This window comes from Talpa occidentalis, unplaced genomic scaffold, assembly GCF_014898055.3.
Source record: "Talpa occidentalis isolate TD23 unplaced genomic scaffold, MPIMG_talOcc4v2.1 talOcc4.7, whole genome shotgun sequence".
Classification (NCBI taxonomy): Eukaryota; Metazoa; Chordata; class Mammalia; order Eulipotyphla; family Talpidae; genus Talpa; species Talpa occidentalis.
The window spans coordinates 67,755,980-67,779,872 of record NW_023605083.1 but is presented as its reverse complement, the minus strand read 5'-3'; the positions used below and the strand labels follow the sequence as shown (position 1 = coordinate 67,779,872).

The following is a 23,893-nucleotide window of genomic DNA, read 5'->3' as shown; positions in this document are numbered from 1 at the left end:
AAAAGTAGTAGGTGGTTCACAGTTGTGTGGATAGGCTCAGGTTTGACTATGGGATGATGGATAATTATGGGCAGGCATGATTGACCCTGAGCAAGTACGGGTTTTAGAATGATGTCAGGTGGTTAGGGTTGAGCTTGAGGCTGAGGCTAAGAGGGCAGTGAGTGTGCTGCCCATCCAGGTGAGAGATTTGTGCTCCTGAGTCAGATAACAATGTTGAGAGGAGTCACTATAGGTTGACCTGCAGAGAGCCACACAACCACGTTCAGAGTCCATTGCTTTTTTCAGCCTTACTGAAGTATAGTCAATGCACAAAATATCTCACTCATTTAACATATACATTTTGATGAGATTGGATATGTACACACTTTCTCAGAGTCTATAGCCTTTATCCCCTTCCCTACCCCATGGAAACTGTTTCCCTTTGTTTTCACACACCAAACTCTATCCATCAGTGTAATCCATCATAGTACCCCTTTCCTGTAACCCTTGCTCTGGCCCCCTATGCCCTTCCAGAAAGAATTAACTTCTCTCGCGTCCCATTAAAATTGTGCTTGGAACTCAGCCCTTACATCAAACAGATTGCAGCCCTTAAACGATGATTAATTCTAGATAGATGATTGTTGATGTCTGGTTCAAGATCTGAGCTCCCCCTCAGTGTCAAGGAACTATAAAGACAGTTTTAAATGTATATACCCTAATATTAAAAGACCAAGGCATTTCTGTTGCTACATTATTTAATTATTCAGAATAGAAGTTGCCAGCTACGGGAAATGACTGCTTGCAACATGTAATTTGCCTTCCAAACAAACTCATTTGGGCTTTGACATTTGACAGAGAAAGGTCTTGGAAGATGAGCTGTTCAGAAAGGGTGTCTCTGCATCTGACACCGCCTGAACTTTGGTAGGTTGATTTTTACAATCATCAGATCATCAAAGGTTAAACTCATTTAAATTCTTCCTTTACTAACAAAGAAAGAAAACAAAATGCCACAAGCTGCCTTCACCTGCTGTCCTCAACTCTGCACTAGCTGAGGTCTCTCAGAAAAGTCTTACTGTCTGCAAAAGGGTGCCGTGAAGTTGGCAAAGTTAATCTACCATAAGCCTGCATGACTTCCTGCATCCTTTCTTCTCTTAGGAAATCCAGAGTTCTGTTCTTCTGAAAACTGCTCCCATGAGCGCTCCCTTCCTTGAATATTCACACAGCCCTCCCTTCCTTCCATTCCCAAACAGCCTTGGATTGTTCATGCTAGGCACTGGGTACCCGGAGCTGAATGCACCCCTGCTGTCTGGGTGTCTGTCCCCATCTCTCTCCTGTCATCTGCAATACACTTCAACAATCTTCCCTTCTCTACTGCACCCCAGTAATGCTTCTGTAGACACCCTGGAGCACTTTGAGGGGGACACTGCCAGAACCTGCTCACATTCACCCATCTCTTCCTCCAGATCAGGGGCAGCCACCTTTTACCATTCTTTTTGCTCAGCCTAGGGCTTCTGCTTCTCATCACAAGAAGCTTCTTCTTTGTGGGTTATTCCTTTCAAGCTGTCTCGTAAATTTTCTAGCATCAAACAGGCTCCCTTCTCATAGCTTCACCTCCCCCAAGACAGCTGGAATCTGGGGCTGGATCATGCAGGTGAGGGGCCAGTAGCTGGTCTTGGCAAAGGCCTGGCTCCTGGACCTGTTGATTTTGCCACAACAGGGTGCATCCAGCTCTGATGTCAGCCAGTGTCACCAGCACCCACTAGAAGAGGCCTCATCTTCAAGTGTGTGTCTGTCAGCTCCAGGATACCCCTCCCTAACTCCTTTGCCTTGTTTTGTGGCCTGCTTATTGTGGTGCCTGAGGCCCAAGGTGGGGAATCCCCAGGTACTGGCTGGGGGCACTGTGTCACTCACTGTCAGCAGAGCTGCACACACACACACACACACACACACACACACACACACACACACACCCTGTCGGGCAGCTGTCTCTCTAGTCCTTCCCCACAGCTCCTCGTTGCTCACATAGCAGACCATGGCACTGTTCTCAACACACAAAATCCATTGTTACCCTTAAATGTTGGAAACTTGCAGGCAGAAAATTTATGGAGAAATTCAGGAATGAGGTTTGTTTGGCCAAAGTGAAAGTGAGGTGGTATGAAGAGCACATGTACCTGAGCTCTGCTGTTCTGAGTGGCACTGAGGGCCTTGAAGAGCTTCAAGTTTTCAGGATGTGGCCGGCCTCAGCCGCATGGTGATGAGGCAGAGAAAGGGGCCTACTGTGCTTCTAAAGGGGAAGGATTTTCTGACTTTCCCACTATTCTCTCAAATTGTGTCCTCTGGTGCTTTGGCTAATTCCATGGTGCTCGTTCCAGTCCCTGTGACCCCAGTTGCATATGAGCTTTGTCTGTTCCAACCCTGCAGAATGGGCTGCATCTACCTTCCAGCTTTGCTTTTGATGTTGTTACTGTTTTTTTTTTTTTTTTTTTTTTTTTTTTTTTTAGTTGGTGTTTAGTGAGTTCTGGCTTTGTACCTGGCTGAGCATTTGGTCTGTTTTGTCTCACTTAATCCATTCCCCCCAAACCTTGTGGGGTAAGTTTAACTATCTCTAGTCTATAGAGGAATTGAGCCACAGCAAGTTTCCATCACTTGCATAGGGTCACACAGCTGGGTGTGGGTGGTTAGGACCGAAATCCATGTCTGCATGACACCAAAGTTCTGTCTTCTCGGGCTTCTGGGCACAAGTCTAAACCTTCAGGCATGTATTACCCCTTCAAATATTAACCGACATTTCCTACCTTTCCCTGAGTATACTCTGGTTTCAGCAGCCACAATCCAGCCACGACTTTTCTCTTGCCACAATGACGCTCTCCTCTTCTCTTCATCCCTATCTCTCCTCTGGGTGCCAATGTTAATCCTCTTTTCAAGTTGGGTCTAGGCTTGTACTCACCCCTCCAGGTGTGGTCTGATAAGCATGGACAGGTGGCCTGTCATCACCTTCATCCTTGATGGTCTATTTCTGGCAATGAAGTCACATGTGATCTGGACACCCTCTCAGACCCCAATCAACAGAATGACTCCAGAGAAAAATCACTTCTGAATGCATCTACAGTTAATTATGAAAATGGACAAAGTGAGCAGAAGTGGATCAGAGAGTGAAGGAACAGGCCTGGGGAGAAGCACTGGGAGAAGGCTCCTCTGTGCTGGGAGCAGGTCTTGATGCCTACGGGTCTGCTGACTCACAGAAAAGATGCTCCTCCCTACCCAGATGCCAACAACCAAGGTTTTCCTAGCAGTTCCCAGGTGGGAAGGTCATCTCGAGGCCCTCTGATGTGCTTACCTTTGTGCTCTGCTCAGAGCAGTAAGTATTCCAGATTCTGAGCCCCCTCGGTCCTTGTGATCCTGTGACATAATGGAATCAAATTAAAGGCCCATCCACCAGCTTTATTGCCGATTATTTATAATACTCTGGTTTCAAAGTGCTTCTTTATAGAGTGCTTAAGCTGCCACTGCTGGATAGAGCTTGCCATAAACGCCTTCACACGCATGGCACATTATGTCCCATTGCCGCAGCAAAAGGGAAAAGATTATTCTCAATTATTTCATATAGTCTATTTTATTGTTTTATTGTAATAAACTGCCATACCTTACACCACTTTAAAATCAATAGTTTGCATTAAAAATAATGAAACATGGCTATTAATCTTGCTTAGCATTTCTGCTATTACTTTCTGATAGTGAATCCCTAATAGAGAGAAGGTAATAATTATTCACTTCCAATCAATAGGAACAGTTTCAATGTGTTCCTATGTGTACCCTGCCATTGCTTCAATGGGAATGGATGACAATGGGGTCATAAATGTAAGGACTCCCATTCAGCATGAGGGTCTTCCCTGAACGTGCCAGCACATTCCCTGACTCTTGGGGTAGCCATTTTAATGTCTTGAGATGATGTAACAGGATGGTTAAGTGTCTGGACTTTGGAACCAGGCAGCCTTGGCTTCATTCTCAGTCCCAATGCTCACCAGTCCTATTTTAGGACTGGACGTGTTATTTAACATCTCACTGCCTCAGTCTCCTCACCTATGAAAAGGAAATGATGTTGGCTACCATGCAGAAGGATGTAAATATTGTGCCAAAATCGCATAGGATATGCTTATCATGGTGTCTGAACTGTGGGTGGCACACAAGAAATGATAACCAGAGGGAAGTTATATATGGTGGACACTGAGTAACGGGCTAGTGGATAGCTCCTGTTTCCAGAGAGTGAGTAGCAAGAGAAGGGGAAAGGCGCAAGACATTTGTATCCATTTGTTCCTTCATTCCAGCCTGGTGTGAGGAGATCCAGCTGTGCTTTTCGGTGTACTCAGCATCTGGACTGTGTCACTGACTGGGGAAACTAAGCCATCAGGTAGGCTGGGAGGCAAAAGGCCTTTCAACTCCCAACCCTCAGATTTACGGTCAACTGTCTCTGTGGAGATAGTATTGGAGTGAAAATGTGGCTTTGTCAGTAAATACTCTTCGATCAACACTCAGGTCAAATATCAGAAGAGTGAGATGGTAAATCCTTAAGCCATAATTGATGACATGGCTGTTCCTGTCCTGTTCATTTGAATTCAACAACTTTTTATTGAACAGCTAACATGTGCCAGGACAAAGTCTAGATGCTGAAGGGTAAAGAGATTCAAAGATTATTGCAACATATTTGCTATTTAAATACCTTAAAATCTAGGCAAAGAGACACATATCACCTAAACACCTGGAAGCTAAAGTGCAGAAAGAAAGATTGATCCTCTCTAGTAGGGACAGGTTATTTCAACTAAAACATGAATAAGTAGGCCTTCATCAGGGAAAATGAAAAGAATAGAGGATTCTCAGGAAAAGCAGCAAAAAGACAAATGCTCAAAATTGGGCAAACATACATCTCAACATAACTCACCCAGAAAAAAGGTGCTTTTAGATTCCCTGCAGCCTATAGCACATTTCAGAGGTCCAGTCTTTTAGCCCAAACTTCTGGTCTATTCACTGTATCTTCCTGTCCATCCAAGCCTCCTAAAAGCATAGCACAAAATATTTGTACCTTTCGAACACAGCACTTCCTGTTTTATGCCTCACTAAGCTTGTATTTGCTCTCTCTTGAACACAAATTGGCTTATCTTGGAAGATTCAGTTCAGATGTCACCTCCTTTATGAAGTCTTCACTGATACTCTCAGATAAATGACACCATGCAACTCTTTCCTGCACGTATAACATTATGTTTCTTGGATGAATGATCCCACATCTGAGCATGTGAATGAGTGGAATGATGGAATCATTCACAATATATTCAGAAAATAGAAAGTCTGGAGAGTTTAGGGTATAACCTATTTGGGGGCATGGTGAGCTGGCTTTATATGACAGTCTCAGGAAATTTAAATTTTATTTTGTATATTTGATCACTTGGAAATTTTGAAACCTCTGTAAATAACCAGAATGATCCCCTAAGATGATTCAGCTAACAGTGTTGTGTAGAGTAAAATTTGGCAGGGGAGAAACTAGAGGCAGAGACTATTTTAGATGAAAATTTATCAAAATGAAATAGTTATAGCTCAAGTGAAGAGAAGAGTATTGAGAATAGCTTAGAGGAAGTACACAGAAATTGACAATGGATTGATCAGAAGAGGGAGGAAGAGTAAAGAAGTGGAAGTGAATCTCACATGATCCCTCTCATCACTAGTAACATTTGGAGGGATATTCTGGTATCCCTCCTATGCCTACCCCACTTTGCTTTAAAAGAAAAGCGTCACTACTCTCTTTAGGTCAGATTCCAGGACAGAGGTAGCGACAATGTATTCCAGGGTAGTGTCACAGAGTCATGTACAAAACTGTCATATTCTCTTCTACTCTTTCCTTTTATTGAAGCCCAATCAATATGTTGGTTGTTTAAATGTGCAAATTCTCCTCTTTCCTTTCAAGAACTCTACTACCTGGATACTCAATGCTTTGGCCCATGAACCAGCAGCCACAGCTGCTACAGCACATAGAAATACAGATTATCGATAGAACTCAGAAGTTACTAAATTGGAGCCTGAATTTTAAAAATATCCCACTTCATCCGTGTGCGTAATAAAATTTGAGAAGTATTGCCCTTTGAAATGGCCACTTCGGGTTCAGACAACTAGCTAGAAGGCAGTTCCTACAACCTGGGTGGCATGTTGCATCACCTGGAGAATTTAGACAAATCTCGATTCTCCAGTCTGAATCCCACACCATTTAGATAAAAATCTTTGGGCATACAACCCAAGCAGCAGTGATTTTAAAGCTCCCCAGGTGATTCCAAAATGTAGCCAAAGTTAAAAACCACTGGGCAAAGGAAGATTTATATTTGGACATACTAGGAATAATAATCTCTATTTCTCTGCCCCACCCCAGTTTAGCCCTTGGCTGTAAATCAAATGTTCCAGTTCATTTCAACAAAGATGAAGTTTGGCATAGAAAGTAAAGTGGACAAAAATTTTATCTCAATCCATGGGGTTTCTCTTTGTTTTGGTTACTGTCTCTTTTGCTGCACAGAAGCTCTTTAATTTGATATAGTCCCAGCTGCTTATCTTTGCCTTCACTATCACTGCTTTGGATGATGTGTCTTTAAAGATGTTACTGAGGTATATGTCATGTAGTATTTCGCCTATATTTCCTTCTATATATTTTATGGTTTCAGGTCTTATGTCTAGTTCTTTAACCCATTTTGAGTTGGTTTTTGTGCATGGTGTGAGGTAGTAGTCAAGGTTCATTCTTTTGCATGTAGTGACCCAGTTATCCCAGCACCATTTTGAACAGACTTTCTTTGCTCCAGTGCATATTCTTTCCTCCATTGTCAAAGATTAGTTGACCGTAAATCTGTGGGTTTATTTCTGGATTTTCTATTTGGTTCCATTGGTCTAGTGTCTGTTCTTGTTCTAATACCAGGAAGTTTTGATTATTATGGCTTTGTAGTATAGTTTGAAGTCTGTGAGTGTGATACCTCTATTCCCTTCTTTTTTTTTTTTTTTTTTTAGGAGAGTCTTTGATATTCGGGGTTTTTGGTGGCTCCATATGAATTTCATCAATATTTGTTCTATTTCTTTGAAGAATGTCATTGAAATTTTTATTGAGGATGGCCATTTTAATCATGTTAATTCTTCCAATCCATGAGCAGAGGATATCTTTCCATTTCTTTGTGTCTTCTATTTCTTTTAACAGTGTTTTATAGTTTTCTTTGTATAGGTCCTTTACCTCTTTTGTTAGGTTTATACACTAATGATAAAGGACTGATCACAAAAATCTACAAAAAGCTGATGAGACGCAACAAAAACAAAGTAAATAATCCAGTCAAAAAATGGGCAGAGGAGCTAAAAAGAAACTTCTCCAAAGGGGAAATGCAAATGGCCAATAGGCATATGAAAAAATGTTCAACATCACATGTAATTAGGAAAATGCAAATCAAAACTTCAATGGGACACTATTTTATACCAGTGAGAATGGCGTGTATTAAAAAAACTAGCGACAACGATGTTGGTGAAGATGTGGAAGAAAAGAAACTCTCCTGCACTGCTGATGGACGTGCAAACTGGTCCAACCATTGTGGAGAGCTGTGTGGAGATTCCTCAACCTGCAAAAGATGGAGCTTCCATATGATCCAGCAATTCCACTCCTGGTATTTACCCAAAGGACACAGAAACATTAATTCAAAAGGACACCTGCACCCCTATGTTTATAGCAGCACTATTTACAATAACTAAGCTATGGAAACAACCAAAAAATGCCCAAAAATAGATGACTGGATCAAGAAGATATGGTACATATACACAGTGGAATATTACTCAGCAATCAAAAAAGATAAACTCATGTAATTTGCAGCAACATGGATGGAGCTGGAAGAGCTCATGCTCAGCAAAATAAGCCAGAAAGAAAAATACCAGATGGTCTCACTCATAGCAGAAATTTAGAAAATGTAAACAAGGGATCAGGAAGAAGACTAATTATAATAAAGTAAAAATCAAAATCAACAAGCAACTATAAACTAGAGATGCACTGCAGGGAGGGGAAGGAGGGAGTGGGATCAAAGCAAGGGGGGTGGGAATTGTATGGGGACTATAACCAAGATGAATATGCACACATTGTGCAAAAATGAAAAATGATGTAAAAAATATATAAAATTTAAAAATAGGGGGTCTCCCTGATGGCACAAGGGGTTAAAGCACCTCACTATGAAGCAATCTGCAGCCTCTGCAGCATGAGTCCGATTCCTGGTCAGCCAGGGAGCAACCCACATGGCGAGGCAGACATCTGTCTCCTCTACTGCTCCCCTCAGCAGTGTATTTCAGTCAGTCTGCCTGTTCTGTTCCCCACTCTGTCTCTGTGAATCCTTTCACCCCCCCATCTCTGGCCTGTACCCCAGCTCTTGTATGCATAAATAAATACATCATTAAAAAACAATAAAATTAAAAAATAATAATAATAAATAAGGGACCAGGAAAAAGACTAATTATAAAAAAGTAAAAAATCAAAATCAACAAGCAATTATAAACCAGAGACACACTATGGGGGTGGGAGGATCTGGGGGAGGGGGGAGGAGGGATTAGGGTTAAAATAAGGAGGGTGGGAATTGTGCAAAAATGAAAAATGATGTAAAAATATATTTAAAAAAAGAAAGTGGAAGTTTGATTTCTCATTTGCTCTCTTTGTTTAGGTGTTTATTTCTCTTGGGGATCCTTGCAAGTGAAAGAAAGAGATTTGTGTGGCAAGGCTCAGGTATTTTACATGTCTCCTAGTCAAACACTGCTTAATAATACTCCAACATTTAAACATTTTGTATATACATATATGTGTGTGTATGTTTGTATACATTTATATATATATATATATGTATACAGATATATATATATATATATATATATATACACACACACACACACACACATATATTATGTCATTGTTCATTTTGGTACAGTGTTTGGTTTCTCCTCTCAGGTGTAGTCTCTATAAAATTCCCACCACCAAGTCACCCATGAACCAGCACCATAGTCTCTTGTGTACTTCTGGCCCCTGTATTAATCCCTCTCCCTCCCTCTCCCTAAAAGGAACTCTCCTACAGTGCTGGAAGGAATGCAGACTGGTCCAACCACTATAGAAAGTTGTGTGGAAGTTCCTCAAATTACTAAAAATGGAGCTACCATATGATACAGGAATTCCACTCCGGGAATTTACACAAAGGACACAAAAACATTAATTCTAAAGGAGACCTGCACTCCAATGTTTATTGCAGCACTTTTTACAATAGGTAAGATATGGAAACAACTTAAATGCAATTAAACCTTATTAAGAAAAGTTTGGATCTCCATGCTCCTAAGGATCAAGATGCTACTGACTGAAAATCAGGGCAGCCTAGGTTACAAGAGAGCTCTGAAGGAGCCCACTTTGTCTCCTTTCTTTGTGAATACACAGAAATCTCCCTACTCTTCCTGCCTATGGCTTTACCTTTGAGTATAATTGTTGCCCCCCCACCCCACTATGGCTCTAACCGTCTTATCAGAAGTTTGATTTAATCCATTTTTCAGAATGTAGAGCAATAATAAAAGATAACAGAATATGAATTTTCTGTGATGGTATCATCAAGAAAGGACAGGATCTCATTCTCTGGTGTTGGTTTTATTGTACTAAAACAGGGCAAGAATTTATCTGAGTCAGGGGCTGCAGCTGCTTGTTATAAACCATTATGATAATGAAGACCAGACTGAATTATCATCAGCAATGATTAAAGATCAAAGAAGATTTTTTTTCATAAACTCTATCTTATTTTTCTTTGTCAGAAATGGTTTAGGTTAATCTCATTGGTTAAATAGAGAGAAGGAAACTAAAAATCTTGTCAACAAATTCACTGAGCAGGAGAGAAATACTGAACATATTTTATGTAGGGGTGACTGAGGCTGGGTGAATGTAACCAAAGAGACAGAATATGTGGTAGACAGAATATTTTAAAGGGCCCTCAGGGAATGTGAACCTGGTCCCTTGCAGCTAGAAGTAGCATCTTCAAGGTTAATCAGAATGATAATGTCAGCTATCACATTAAGAATATCTACTCTTTGCCGTGTATTGAATTCCATATTCTAAAGCATTTATTTGGCTTATTTGGTTATCTGATTTAAATCATAACTTGCAGCATAGATACAATTCAATATTTAAAAGAAGGGGTCTAAGGAGTAGAAATGTTTAGTAATTTTTTCAAGAAATTTATGGAGCTAGAATTCAAATCTATCTTACTCTTAGAACCTATGGCTCTTTTCACAGTACATTGCTTCTTCCAATTAATGCAATGATTCTTAACATTGGCGTGGCGGAAGAATGGATGCTCTTACACTCCCCTTGGTGAATATGAGACTTTCCAGAAAAAAAAATGTGTTTCCTCCCAAGTACAATATGAAATGTCAGGGAGTTTTCTGGCCCTCTAAATCCACATAGAAGTTCCACATTATATAACAGTGCCCAAAGACTTTTAGAAGTCATAGCAGAGGTGAGAAGAAAAGAGGACAGAAAAGAAAAAGTAGTATTTCATGAGAATCATTTTGTACCTGTTTGGTCTGGAGCAACTATATTTCTGGAAGATTGTTTTTGAAATTAATGTGTAATATGCATATATTTGCATAAATACAAGTTAATGCTATCAGTCAATCTTATCTAGGAAAAAAAAAAAAACAAACATGCGTGCTGCCACTTAGCCTTCTGTGATGTCCTGGTCATTGTCCATCAACCCCACTCCACACTGTGTTCATGATGTGGCCTGGAACATGCTCATATCCACGCAGGCCACTCCTGCCCGTAAGATCAAACTGTCACTTCTCTCTCCACTGCAAGGGGACGTGCTTTAGTACAGTGGAGTGGCTCACTGAAAATAATACACTAGTGTCTCATTTTTCTTCTCAGATTTTACTTATCTTCAATTGTTTACATCACTCTGTTATTTGGGGGGCGGTACAACTTCACACCTCCCTATATGCACAACCTTCACTCACCCTGCACCCAAGCACCAGTGCCAGCACCCTCTCACCTTGCATCCCCCATCTGCACCTCCTTCCCCCTACACCCTTCTTCCCCTCTGGTAGACATTGTGTTGTTCACAGTCTAAGAGATCTTGTTGTGTTTTGCCAGTTTGTTTTCTCTATTTGATTATTTATATTCCACAAATGAGTGAAACCATCCAGTCACTGTCTTTCACTTTATGACTTCACATAACATAATCATCTCAAGCTCCATCCATTTTGTCCCAAAAGGCACTATTTCATCTTTTTTAAATAATGGAGTAGTATTCCTGGTTTTTTAGCATATATTCTGCAGTTTCTTTATCCAGTGGTCTCTTGATGGGCATTTAGGCTGGTCCCAAGTCTTGGCCATGGTGGACAGTGCTGCTGTGAATATAGGAGCCCATGTGTCTGCTCATATTAGTGTTTTCATATTTGTTAACTAATTATCTTGAAGTGTTGTTGCTGGATTATGTGGTATTTCCATTTTTAGTGTAAAAATATTTCCTGAAATCTCACTGATTTTATTATTGAGTCAACATCATTAGTGTCCCACCTTTTCCATCTTTAAGTTAAATGGTGATTTTAGGACCCCATGCCTTACTCTTGTGTAGACATCTCCTCACTTGTCCTGTCTTGCACTTCAAACACATGCATCTTGGCAGGGTGCCAATCTGCTCTGGAAAACTGGTTCTGTGGGGGTGATCAGAGAGAAAGTCTGTTGTCCTCATCTATAACGTGGCGGTGGTTCCCCCATCCTCGGAGCGTTGTTAGGAGGCTATAGTGGGAGAACATGTGGCGCCTGCACTGTGAGTGTCAGCAGCTGCATCTTTCATGTCCAATGTCTCTTTTGCACAAATCAGTGTCGTGAAAGTGATGGAGCTCAATCTACCCAAGGACGTTACACTGGCAAATAACACAATTGCATCCAAAGGGGAAAGGGAAAACAAATGGCTCCAATTTCACAACAAATCCTTTTCTTCAGTTATCTCAGGGCCTCATTTATACAGGACTCCACAGACATAGCTGCATATTCTGTTTCCTCAAAGGAAAATAGAACCTACTCTTTCCTCCTCTGAGGGTCTAGCATGGCCACACATTGGGATGTTGGGATAAACCCTGCACAACACCTTCCAGGATTCTGTGGCTTCAGATAAAATGGCAGCGAAGGCAGGTGGAGTAGGAGTGAGGGGCATGCACTCTAGAGAGGACAAAGTGTCCAAGGGCCTCAGGAAACTCAGGTGTCATCTGGAAGGCCTTTGGGTTCCAACCTAGCAGGCAGGTTAAGTCCAAGTACTTGGGGTTCCCCAAGTCCAGGTCAGCCTTCTAACCTGAGGTGTTGTGACAACAGTAAGTGGTCTTGTTTTCTGGAAAAAAATAGAATGGCAACAGCTGGAAAGTGTGTCACATGGTGCCTCTCTAACTTCAATACACAGGCAGGTCCCCTGGAGGAGACTCAGTAGGACTGGAGTGGATCAGAGATGCCTTCAATGCTTCCAGGCTTCTACTCATGTTTTGAGTAGCAAGCATGTAGAGGGAAGATCGTGGGCTTTGGAGTCAGGCAGACAGGAGTTTAAGATCCGGTTATTGAGTGTCCTCAGCCAAGTCCCTTGATAACTGAACCTATTTCATTACGTAGAAAATGATTTTCTTTATCTTGTAGGGTCATGAGGACAAAAGGGAAAACATACTTATGTAAATAAATGTTTAGCAAAATATTCTAGCATGATAAATTATAGGTAAGGGAAAATTCCCACCATTTCTCCTTGTGCCCCCATCTCTGTCAGTAACTAATCAGATTGGTCATCCCCCAGGACAGTGAATTGTTCATGTTTATGTTCAGGGTTGCTCCTGTTCCCTTGAGGTAAGCACATCTGGGTATATTTTGCCTGCTTGGAGAAGAATGAGCTAACTCTGTGCATCTACCCCCAGTCATGTGTGCCTGTTCCTGGGTAACTCATGCCATAGCCTTCTCTGCAGACTTAAGCACCTTAATTTTAAGGCGAGGGCTTATCTATACCAGCCTCACCCTCCAAGTTGATTTTTTCCAGAGTCTCTTGCAGGAAGTTATTGGGTTAGCTGTCAATAGAGAAGAGCTTTGTCTTCCTTATGTACATACTCACCTCCGTTGAGAGCTACCAGGGTGTTTAAGCAGCAGGCTAGGTTTTGAACACTTATTTAGTTCCTGATTTAATGCATTTCTATTTTGCCAAACTTCACTCTGTACTCTGATCACTCAATTCTAACTGCCATCATTCCACTACTCCTGCGATCATCATCATCATTCCCAGCAAAACCCAAGCCCAATTTTGTTCAATTCAATTTGAATTGAATTTACTGATTGTCTGTGCTGGGCCATATGGTGAAATTCTGTCCTCTGCATCTGTGCTGTGGATGCATCATTTGAATGGTCTGAGCGCTTTGGACATACGGGTGCTAGCACAGGGAAAGAAGGAGGTCAGAAACAGCTCAACTCAGTGATGGGAGAAAACTTGTTCTCCAATCACCATTTCCATGCATGAGTCCACTTCATGGAATAACAGGGAAAAACAATGTTCTCTTGTTCCCTCTCCCCCCCTTTATCTCAGTGGGGTCTCCCTAGCTTAGGGCAGGGAGTAGGGAGAGAAGACAGTATCACTCAAAGAAACAGGCAGCACCAGGAGATCTGCTCTTACTACCAATGGGATTCTTATCTAGTCTGGACATTATCTGAAATTAAAATCATACCTGACATATGAGGCCCTGGATTGTGTTTTTTCCACCTGAGATTATCTCTGTCTACTTCCTGTGCAATAAGAAGGACTGACAGAGAATGCTTGATTGCCCCCCTTTCTTTCTAGCAGGAAAGTGGTCATCCTCTAGACCATGGTTTTTGGAAAAAAATTGTTTTGAAAGTGGCTTTCCTGGAGAAAAAGTGAACCTCTGACTTTCATTTAGAAGATACAAAGGCTGTGTCTGGCTCCAGAGCAAATGCCATTCTATCCTGGTCCCTAAGCCTCATCCAACATGGGAGCTCTATCTCGTGCCATCCTCATTATTTACGTCCATGTCTTTATTCAATCTTGCAAAAAACTATAACACAGATAAATTTCTCATCCCATTTCACATGTGAGAAAACTGCATCCCAGATGGTTCAGAGACATTAGAACATGTACTAACTTTGGATTCTAACATGCGTCCTTTGAGTCTGTCCCAATGCCCTCTTTTTATAGAACTAAAGGGTAAAGTGTAAATATTTTTTCCTCCACGGGCCATGGTCTTTTTAGCAACAAATCAACCCTGTCCCTCATGAAAACAGCCATTAGCAATGCATAAACAATCCCACTGTATTTATAAAATAGGCAGCCAGCCTAGGAGCAGTAGTCTTATAATCTCCTTCTTTTACAACAGTATTTACTCCCACCTGGTAGCCAGGTGATAAGCCAAATAAACATGCAAGTAAATATTAGTGACCTCTGAGTTGCTATTATGTCCAACAAATACCTTGTGACCCATGCCTGGCCCCATGTCCTAAATCTGGCACTGTGGTTTTTCTCTGTCAGACCAGCCCTCCCTCTCACCTGGGTGTGTTCATCACACTAGGACCCAGTCCACACGCTCTTTACTTAGCTTCACAGCATGGCCAATAATTTAATTTTAGGGCTCTTTCTCTAATATAAGTAGAAAATTTGAAGTCCACTGAATTAAGTAGTGGAACCAATCTTCAATCACAGTTTTGGAAAAATACAGACATACTTTTTTCCTATGAGGCAGTTTTCCTATCGACCTTCAGTAAAGGCAAAGAACAAAATATTAAGCTGTAACTCAGGGAAAGCCTTTCTGCCATGGGCTGAGATAATGTGACTCAGGTATTTCCTTTCCAGTGGAGACTAGAGATGGATGGATAGTTAGTATGTCTATTAGACTTTCTCTATCAAATATCAGATATCGTAAAGGAGCCTCTGAGAAGTGCTGGCTCTCACTTGATTCACAATCAAATCCTCTAACAAGGACTTAGAGGGCAGATAATCTCTATTGTGGATTAAAGTAAAACCCACAGACTTTGGCCACTGTGTGACAGAGAGAGGTAAAGATGCCATCCTTCCGGGAACACTTAAGGACTGAGCATTTATTGCCTTCCCAGAGAAATAGCCAAACCACTTCAGTACAAATACGATCAGAACAGTATCCTGTCATGGGATGTGTTGACTTGAGGTTGGCAAAGACCATCCACAGTGGAAACCAGGGATGCTGGACTCAAGAAAGAATGAAGATATGACAGTAGAATAGGAAGCTCAGTCAATATACACAAGGCAGCTATCTAGAATTAATTTTATTTTTATGTCCAATTTTAAAGGCATGGCCCAAAGAGGAGCCAGTTCTTCTAAAAGGTGAAGAAAGAAAATAGATTTGGTTTGTTAAAGATACATGAGCATACAGCAAAATAAGTCAGAAAGAAAAAGAAAAATACCTGATGGTCTCACTCATAGCAGGAATTTAGCAAACTTAAATAAGAGACCAGGAAAAAGACTAATCAATACAAAGTAAAAATCAAAGTCAACAAGCAACTATAAACCAGAGACACGCTGGGGGGGGAGGGGAAGGGGGTGGGGAGAGGAAGGACTAGAGTCAAAATAAGGGGGGGGGTGCAATTGTATGGGGAATATAACCATAATGAAAATGCATACATTGTGCAAAGATGAAAAATGATGTAAGAATTATATAAAATAAAATATTTTAAAAATAAAAAAATTAACAATTAAAAAAATAGTAAAATAAAGATGTATCCAGAAAAAAAAAAAAGATACATGAGCATAATTAAGGATCTTAATTGGTAAAAAAACAACTTGAACTCAAGAAATGTTGGTAAGGCAAATAGCAATATGCAAAAGTATCTTTGCCAACCTCTTTGCAAGAGACAGCCCTAAGAACCAGGAATCCAGTCATTCATTCACAGATTCAAGCATGCATGTTTTTATTCATTTATGCATGCAAACATTCATCTATTCCTGGGTTAATTTACATAGTAGAATCCCAAGATGTATCTGAATGTATAAATACACAAATCTATTTATTCATCCATGCACGAAGTCATTTATTCATGCATCTATGCAACTTTGATTCACTCCTTCATTTTTGGTTCTTAAAAGGACTCATTAATCTGTTCAACAAATTGCCATTTAAAATTTACCATACAGCTTTTTATTTTATTTTATTTTATTTTTGAGAAATCTCCATACAGCTTTCCACAGTTGCTACACCAATTTACATTCCATATGACCTAGCTACTCTGATTCTGGGTATTATGCAAAGAATATAAAAACACTAATAGAAAAAGATGTATGCACCTTAATGTTCATTGCAGCATTATTTCCATCAATGAATGACTAAAAATGTGGTAGGTATATGTACAAAATTGAAAACTCAACTATAAAAATAATATGAAATCTTGCCATTTGCAATGACATGGATAAACTTAGAAGATATGCTGATGCTAATTAATTCAAGTGGAGAAAGATAAACACTACAGATTTCACCTATGTGAAGATAAAGAAACAAAGCAAACAAACAAGTAAAAAAAAAAGAAACAAAAACAAACTCTTAGATGCAGACAACAAATTGATGTTTGTCAGAGGAAGGATGCTGGAGGGGGAGTGAAATGGGTAAAGGATTCAGATGAATGGGGATCGATGGAAACCAGACCTTTGGTAGCTATCATGATGTAGTGATTACAGATGTAGAATTACAATGTTGTCCTCCCCACGCTTACATAATGTTACACACCAATCATCTCCACACACACACACAAAAAAAAAATGTTAAAAAAAAGTTACTATACAAAAAGCATTGTGGAATGCTTAAGCTGTCTGTGTAGTGAAGATGACTCCCCATCTTCATGAAAGACACTAAGAGGGGAGGAAAATAAAACATGAGTCTCAAAAGGGCTAAATATTAAATCAATTAAAAATGCATTGCAAATGAAGCATGGTGGAAGTTCATGAACAGAGAGGATTCACTTCCATTTGGTGAAGAGATTTGAGGGTGGGAACCATAGCATTCAGGAAAAGGTGGCCTTTATGCTGCCATGTGGGTAGACAGATTAGGCCAAGGGAACCTTATGAGTATAAGGAATGAGCTGGCAAATCACAATGGGTAAGGAAAACAACGCCTTGAGAGGAGTAACAGGAGGCTCTGGATGCCTGGTATTCCAGGACTGGAGAGACATATGCTTAGAGAAGTCTAAAAGGCATGGAGAACCAGATCATGAAGGGCCTTGAGTGTCAAGCTGAGGAGTTGGACTTGGAAGACCAGATATGGAACTATGAATGAAAAAGATGAAATAAATATTTGGAAGATGTTTCAATCAGACTTGAAAAACAGAAAGATAGTGGGGAAGAACAGGTATTTTAGGGTTTCTAATCAGATATCCAGGAGATGGTGCCTGTTGAAGATGACCAGGGAGAAGAGCAAGAGGAGTTGAACTGGAGAGTAAGATGTGGAAATGGAGCTTGGATGTCCTGTGATGCTTACTATGCTGGCAAATGCCCTTGAAATCAAAAACACATAATTTGGGCTCTGCATGAACCTGCTCACCAGAGAGCCCCTTCTGCTCCCCACTGTCCCATCAGCATCGACTCCTCTCATCACTGACTCTGAAAAGCACAAGCTCCAGAAAACAATCACAAAAGGCCACTGGTTACTAGAGGGAGAAGCATGGTGCTGGGAGGAGTGTAGAGGAGAATTACCCACAAAGTGACTTCTAGAGTTCGCCTATTTCTAGCGCGTGTTCTCAACCTTGGCCTGAGCTAATGAACCTCAGAGAGCAAAGCTGTCTTTTGTTTGTTTGTCATTTTGAGGTTTTCTGGTTGATTAAGATCTATGCCAGCAGGAGAGTTGAAAATCACCAGCAATTCTTCGTTTGAGGATCACAGGGCATTTTCATCCCCTCCTGACCAAATGCTGGACTTAATCTAAAAATGCTGTCCTGTTCACTTTAGATGAGAGAAAGTATTAAAAGGATTTTTTTCTTTCTCCTTATTCCATGTGAATTGTTATTCTTTTTCCCTCCTCTTATCATTTTCTGCTTTGTTTCACACCCCCTGTAAATCAGGTTTCTTTTAAAAGAGCAAAAATTGAATTCCTAGTTACAGACAAAAACTACAAATGAATCTCATTCTGAATGAGGCCAAGGGAAGAAAACATATTGCTAGGGGATGACACTTTGAGGTTTACTTGTCCTCATCAAACCCTGGTCTTCCTTTTTCCGTGGACCATTTTGTCACCCCCACTCATACCTCACTGGCAGCCTTGAAATCCCTAACTCTTGCTGGAAAAATAATGCAGCCTTCACAGCGTCAGTCTTCCGGGGAATGTAATTATCTTAACTGGCATGGGGCCAGAACCCAGCTTCCCCATGAAAAGGATTTCTTATGAAAGATTAAGTGGTAACACATATGTCAACGGTGCTCCCAGCTCTGGAGTAATTTCAAGCAAACAAGAAAATGGCAACAGTTCCTGTTTCCAATCTGGAAACTCTCCCTGGGTGTCTCGCCACCCCAGGAGGCACAGAACTCTTGAAACTGTTCAGGTGCCGCGTCTTGGGAGCAAATAGAAAGGTGAAGTGGACAACACGTTTATCCACGGTGAGCGTTAAGGGAATGGGAGCCAGGGAAGCAGCTGGCCAGGAGGCAATCGGCTGTTTTAGGGACACTGCACTGTCCATCAGGCCTGCTTAGCCCAGGCCTCCTTCCTGTTTCCTGTAGCCCTTGGCCTTGGCCAGCATGGCAACACTGCCCTCTGCTGGAGCAGCAGTGTCATCGCGCCTCACCTGAGATCCTATGACCAAGGACAATGACTGGGAACCTGGTGGGGAGCAGAAAGGCTTGACAAGAAAGCAGCCTCTGGAGTCAGCAGTTATGTGACTAGAGAGGCAAGAGGCCCATATCTGATGTCAGCCTTGACCCAGACAGTTTTGCCATGTGTTTGCTATGTGACCCTGGATGTGTTTCACCTTTCCGAGACTCAGAACAGAAAGTTACCTGCATGATGGGGCTCCAGTGACTGTGACATGAATAATATCCCTTTAGCAGGGGTGACCACACACCCAGGTTTTCCCAGCATGATGGGGCTCCAGTGACTGTGACATGAATAATATCCCTTTAGCGGGGGTGACCACACACCCAGGTTTTCCCAGGAGGGTCTCAGTGTATGCCTGTGACCTTGATGTAATTATTCATAGCACCCATTTTCATTCTTCAGATGAAAAATGATACAACCAACCGATCTCAAGCACGGGGCACACTGCCAAGAGGAGCTGTTACTCCGTGAACCCCAGTTTTGCTCTCCTTGATTAAATTGATGTGAAGAGTGAATGTACGCACCCATTTTTAAAGGGACAGGTGATGCAGTTTCCTCCCCCTTTCATTGTGTGGGACAAAGAAGACACTAGCTTGCCTGCATCCATCTTAGAAAGCAGTGTCAAAAAAAGTTGATAGTGAAAGGAGTAGGAGACAAAGAAAATCAGGGCTGACAATTTTCACGGAAATGCTAAGAAAGGCCCTTGGTCCTGTTGCTACCCCTAAAATGTATGTTTTGCTCTTCTTATGGGACCACAGCAAGTATGAAAATATAGTACTAGACATCATCTTGTTTTCCCTGGAAAACCACTCTCAACAGTTTGGGAAACTATCCTAAGAAAGGCAAAGCAAAATTGCAGCATGTATAGGCACAGAGCTTTATAATATGCGTTTATTTCTTCCAAGTCTGAGTAATGTGGGGAATTATTGAAATGTCTACTACTGTGATAGCTCAAATCAGCGACAATGGCCAAAGTCTGTTGCATCAACAACCCTGATGGGAAGCTGGCACCAATGCCAGAGTAGCAACTGATCTGCATGTCTATTTACATAAATTTGCATTGGTGTGATGTTAAAAAAAAAAATGCTGATATTAAGGAAAGCAGCTTTCCCTGTCTAAGTCATCTCCACAGAATACAACAGGCTTTGGACCTGGCCTGTTACCTTCTGTTTAGGTGACCTTGAATGAGTTATAACCTTGATTTTACTGTTTCTTTACCTAGAAATGAGGATAGTAATAACACCACCCACAGCAGAGCTGGTGCAAGGACTAAATGAGTTAATGTGTGCAAAGGATGAAGAGCATCACCAGGCCTATTAGGTGCTCAGATATTAGCTGCTGTTATTATCTCAGAGCCTGTCCAGTGTCCCTCACCATCAGCTTTTAGAACAAGGCCTCTGATTTCCTCCTATAAATCATAAAAGTTGGAAATTTGGAGCTGGGAGGGGATCTCAGAACATCTAATCAGTCACTCTCAAAATTTTATTTTATTGCTTTTCAAATAACCATGGAACACTTTTTGAAAATTAAAGCTTGCATGAAAACCCAGCATGGGGGGCCATGTAGCATTGTGGTTTAGAAAATGGGCTTTGCAGACAGACGGGTCTGATTTCCAGCTCTGGCAAAGGTGCTTATTAGCCTTGTGACTCAGGGCAAATGATTTACCTTGGCTTTCAGCCTCCATTTCATAAAGTGTTAAATGGCAGTCGTAATTGTAAATATTTCATAAGGTGGTTACGAAGTTAAATGACTTTGCACCTATTGAGTGCTTCGTGCAATGCCTGGCACATAATAAGGGACTAATAATTATGTTAACTCTTGAGATTTTAACGTGAAATAGACACAAGCAGAGTCACTCCAGTTGCAGCAGGGCAGAGAGCTAGAACCACACAGAGGGCCCCGGGAGAATCGCTGTGACTCTGCAGAATACAATTTTAAAGCTCGATCTGAAAAGTGCATCCCAGAGGGCCCCCAGTCCTTGATCACACCTAACATAAAGCTGCCACTGGGAAACTTTCCCCACACCTAGCCGGGATTCTAATTCTGCTCCTGTCACTTACTGCTGTGTGATTCTTTCTCCCTGCCCTTAAAGCAACAGCCCTGAGAGAGCCTCTTTGGTTTAAACACCTTTTTTCAGATCCTATTAAGCTGAGCAAGAGCATGTGGCATCCCCTGCCCATGGCCCCCAATGGGGAAATGTGTCCTGAACCTACAGTCCTAACATCTTCTGTTCCCTCCCCAGCCTTCAGCAGCTCACAGCCATAGGGGGGATGAGTCATTTCGTTAAAAATAAAAACACTACCATCCTTCCTTTAATGGCTTTGCTCATGATCACTGCAGGCTGGCACCAAAATGCATTCCCCACAGCCAGGGACAGCCAGTGGGCAGCCTAGGAAGCTGACCTCCCTGACATCACAGTTTTGTGATTGCCGCTGCTTCGCCCATAAGCAGGCATCCTGCCATCCCCATCTCAGCTGATTTGTGGGTGAGCAACCTTAGCGTATGACAGGAGGGATGGCCAGGACCAGAAAAGAAGGACAAGGCTGGATCTAGGCATAGCTTGGTTTGAGGGCAGATGATAAAAGCTACAAAGAACTAGTCCCATCTCTTCATTTTACTGAACGCAAGGAAGGGGGAGTAACTCATTGAAGATCAGTTAACTCAGAAAAGGAAAAGCAAGACAAGAGCCAGGCCATGTGTCTATAATAATCACTGCTGCTGCTACTACAGTTGCTCTTACTTCTACTTGTTCTCAGCACCATGTTTTATGCCGATTGCCTCATTCTGTCTTCCAAACAATCCTGAGAGGGTGGTACTATTAGTATCCCCATCTCACAGATGAAGACAGTGAAATTTAGAGAGGTTAAGTGACTTGCCTGAGCTCCACCAGCTAGTAGTTTGGGAAGAAGTAAGTATACAGAGTAAGTTCAGTTGGGATCCTGGGATTTTAAGTACTGAATCCTCCAGGTTTGGGTGTTTATTTGCCTGTGTGTGAGCTGGAACATCAGAGACCCTGGCTGACTCATTGTTTGTGCTAGCACAGTGTCTGAGCTGGGACAGGCACCTCACATCTGTTGAGTCTACGTGTGGGGATCATGATGCTCTACTCCAAAGGGGCTTGTTTCTTCCCTCAAGTAGAGGGTATAGTGGTTGCTATACAACTTTGGTCAAGTCAGCAGGTTCTGGTCATTTTGGGGTAGTGTCTCTCTTCTTGCCCCATCAGACACCATCTACTTTTTTGACTTTTGCTCATGAGGCCTGAAATGGAAGCTAGTGAAGTCATGAGAGTAGCTTTGGTTTCACTCTGAGGCTTTGGAGAAGTCACTTATCTTTGCTGGACCTCAGTTTACTAAGCTGGAAGGAAACCAGATGGCATCCAAGGACCCCATCCAAAAGAACTTCAGCTCGCCTGATATAAAGCAAGCATTCTCAACTTCAGCACAATTGACATCTTGAGCTGGATAATTCTTTGTTATGCGCCCTGTCCTTTGCATTGCAGGAAGTTTAGCTGTGTATTTGACCTCTACCCATTAGATGCTAGTAGTTCTTCCCCAGTTGTGACAAATGAAAAAGTCTCCAGATATTGTGAAATGTCTCATGGGAAAGAGGAAGCAAAATCCCAGGTTCTGCTCTCCTTTCATCTCATCTAAATATCTTTAGATAGATCTTTTGTCTTCTCTGGGCTTGACACCTCACCTGCAAAAGGAGGGCATCCCTCTATTTGTCTAGCATGACTGAGCCATGAATGTGCTCCAGTTGCAATCTTTTCTCCCCTGTGCCATGGGAGGAGGTAATAATGAGTTGAGAGACTTGGTGCTAACTGCTTTGATATAGCTATATGTCTGCCAGAGTATGAGCTTCACTGGATTTGTAAAACCTCGCCATTCTGTTTGCAACTCAAGGAAAATCACGTGAGCCCTGTCAAACATTCCACCAACCCAGATGCCCACCCTCCAAGTACCTTTCAATCATTGTCAGGTTTTCCTATTTCACCCTTGTCTAAATCCCCCATTCTCTACCTTTGTGTTTTGAAAAGCTGTCACCTCTGACAGGAAGTCCCTTCTCACTATCATGCATGATAAACTCCAGCTTCAACATCCAAATCCAAGTTTAGATATCACCTCCTCCAGAAAGTCTTCCCAAACCCCCTATGAATGCATTTAATCATATAGGTCTTTCATGGGTGGAATAGTGGTGTGTGAGACTCTGATATGTAGCACCACTTCTGATGGTCCAACCAGGTGTGACAGTCTAGAGCAGAAGAAGGAGGCTCTCATGCAATCCATTTCTTGTGCTTTTTGCATTATTCCCTTTTATCTTACTCTGTTGTCCCATCTCTTCCTTCCTGAAGAAAGCAGAGGCTCAAGGGGAGCCAATGGCTATATCCAAATGTGTAGCATTAACTACACACCTGGGGGCCTCCCCGGTGGCGCAGCGGTTGAGCGCTGGGTTGCGAAGCTGCCCGCGGCCTCTGCGGCGCCGGTTCGATCCCTGGCTGCTCCCCGGCCACCGGAGGAGGGTCCCACATGGCGTGCAGACCTCTCCTGCCGCCCGCTGCTCCCCTCAGCAGTGTACTTCGGTTCTTCTACCTGCTCTGCTCCCCGCTCTGGCTCTGGTGAATTCTCTCACCCTCCCGCTCTTCTGACTGTACCCAGTGCATGTATAAACAAAACAAACAAACAAACCAGCAAACAAATAAATAAAGCATGCCTCTATAAAAAAAATAAATAAATAACTACACACCTGGGCTACTTCATGAGGTTACTGGGGCAACCTGAGCTCTCAAATGGTGCAATCTGGTGTCCATATGATCTGATCAGCTGTGTGAAGGAAGACGACCAAAGACCCAAGTTTGACAGCAGCCTGGATCCTGTATTTGGCTCATGCAGGATGGAGGCGTGGTGCTGGGCCATCTTCTAGGAAGTTAAAGGAAATATCAGTGTCCCTCTTGCCAACTAACTACAAGATATCATTCAAACATCATCCAGCCAGAACCTGCTCTCTGGTCCTCATAGGATCTTGACTGAGACCAGTTTTCTTTCCCTCT

The 23,893-nt window shown here is 42.0% G+C and overlaps 1 pseudogene; it reads right to left on the bottom strand.

Moving 5' to 3' along the window:
* Window positions 1-1,313: 1,313 nt before the first annotated feature.
* LOC119231435 (elongation factor 1-gamma-like) overlaps window positions 1,314-23,893 on the bottom strand; it is a 93,984-nt pseudogene continuing 71,404 nt past the window's right edge.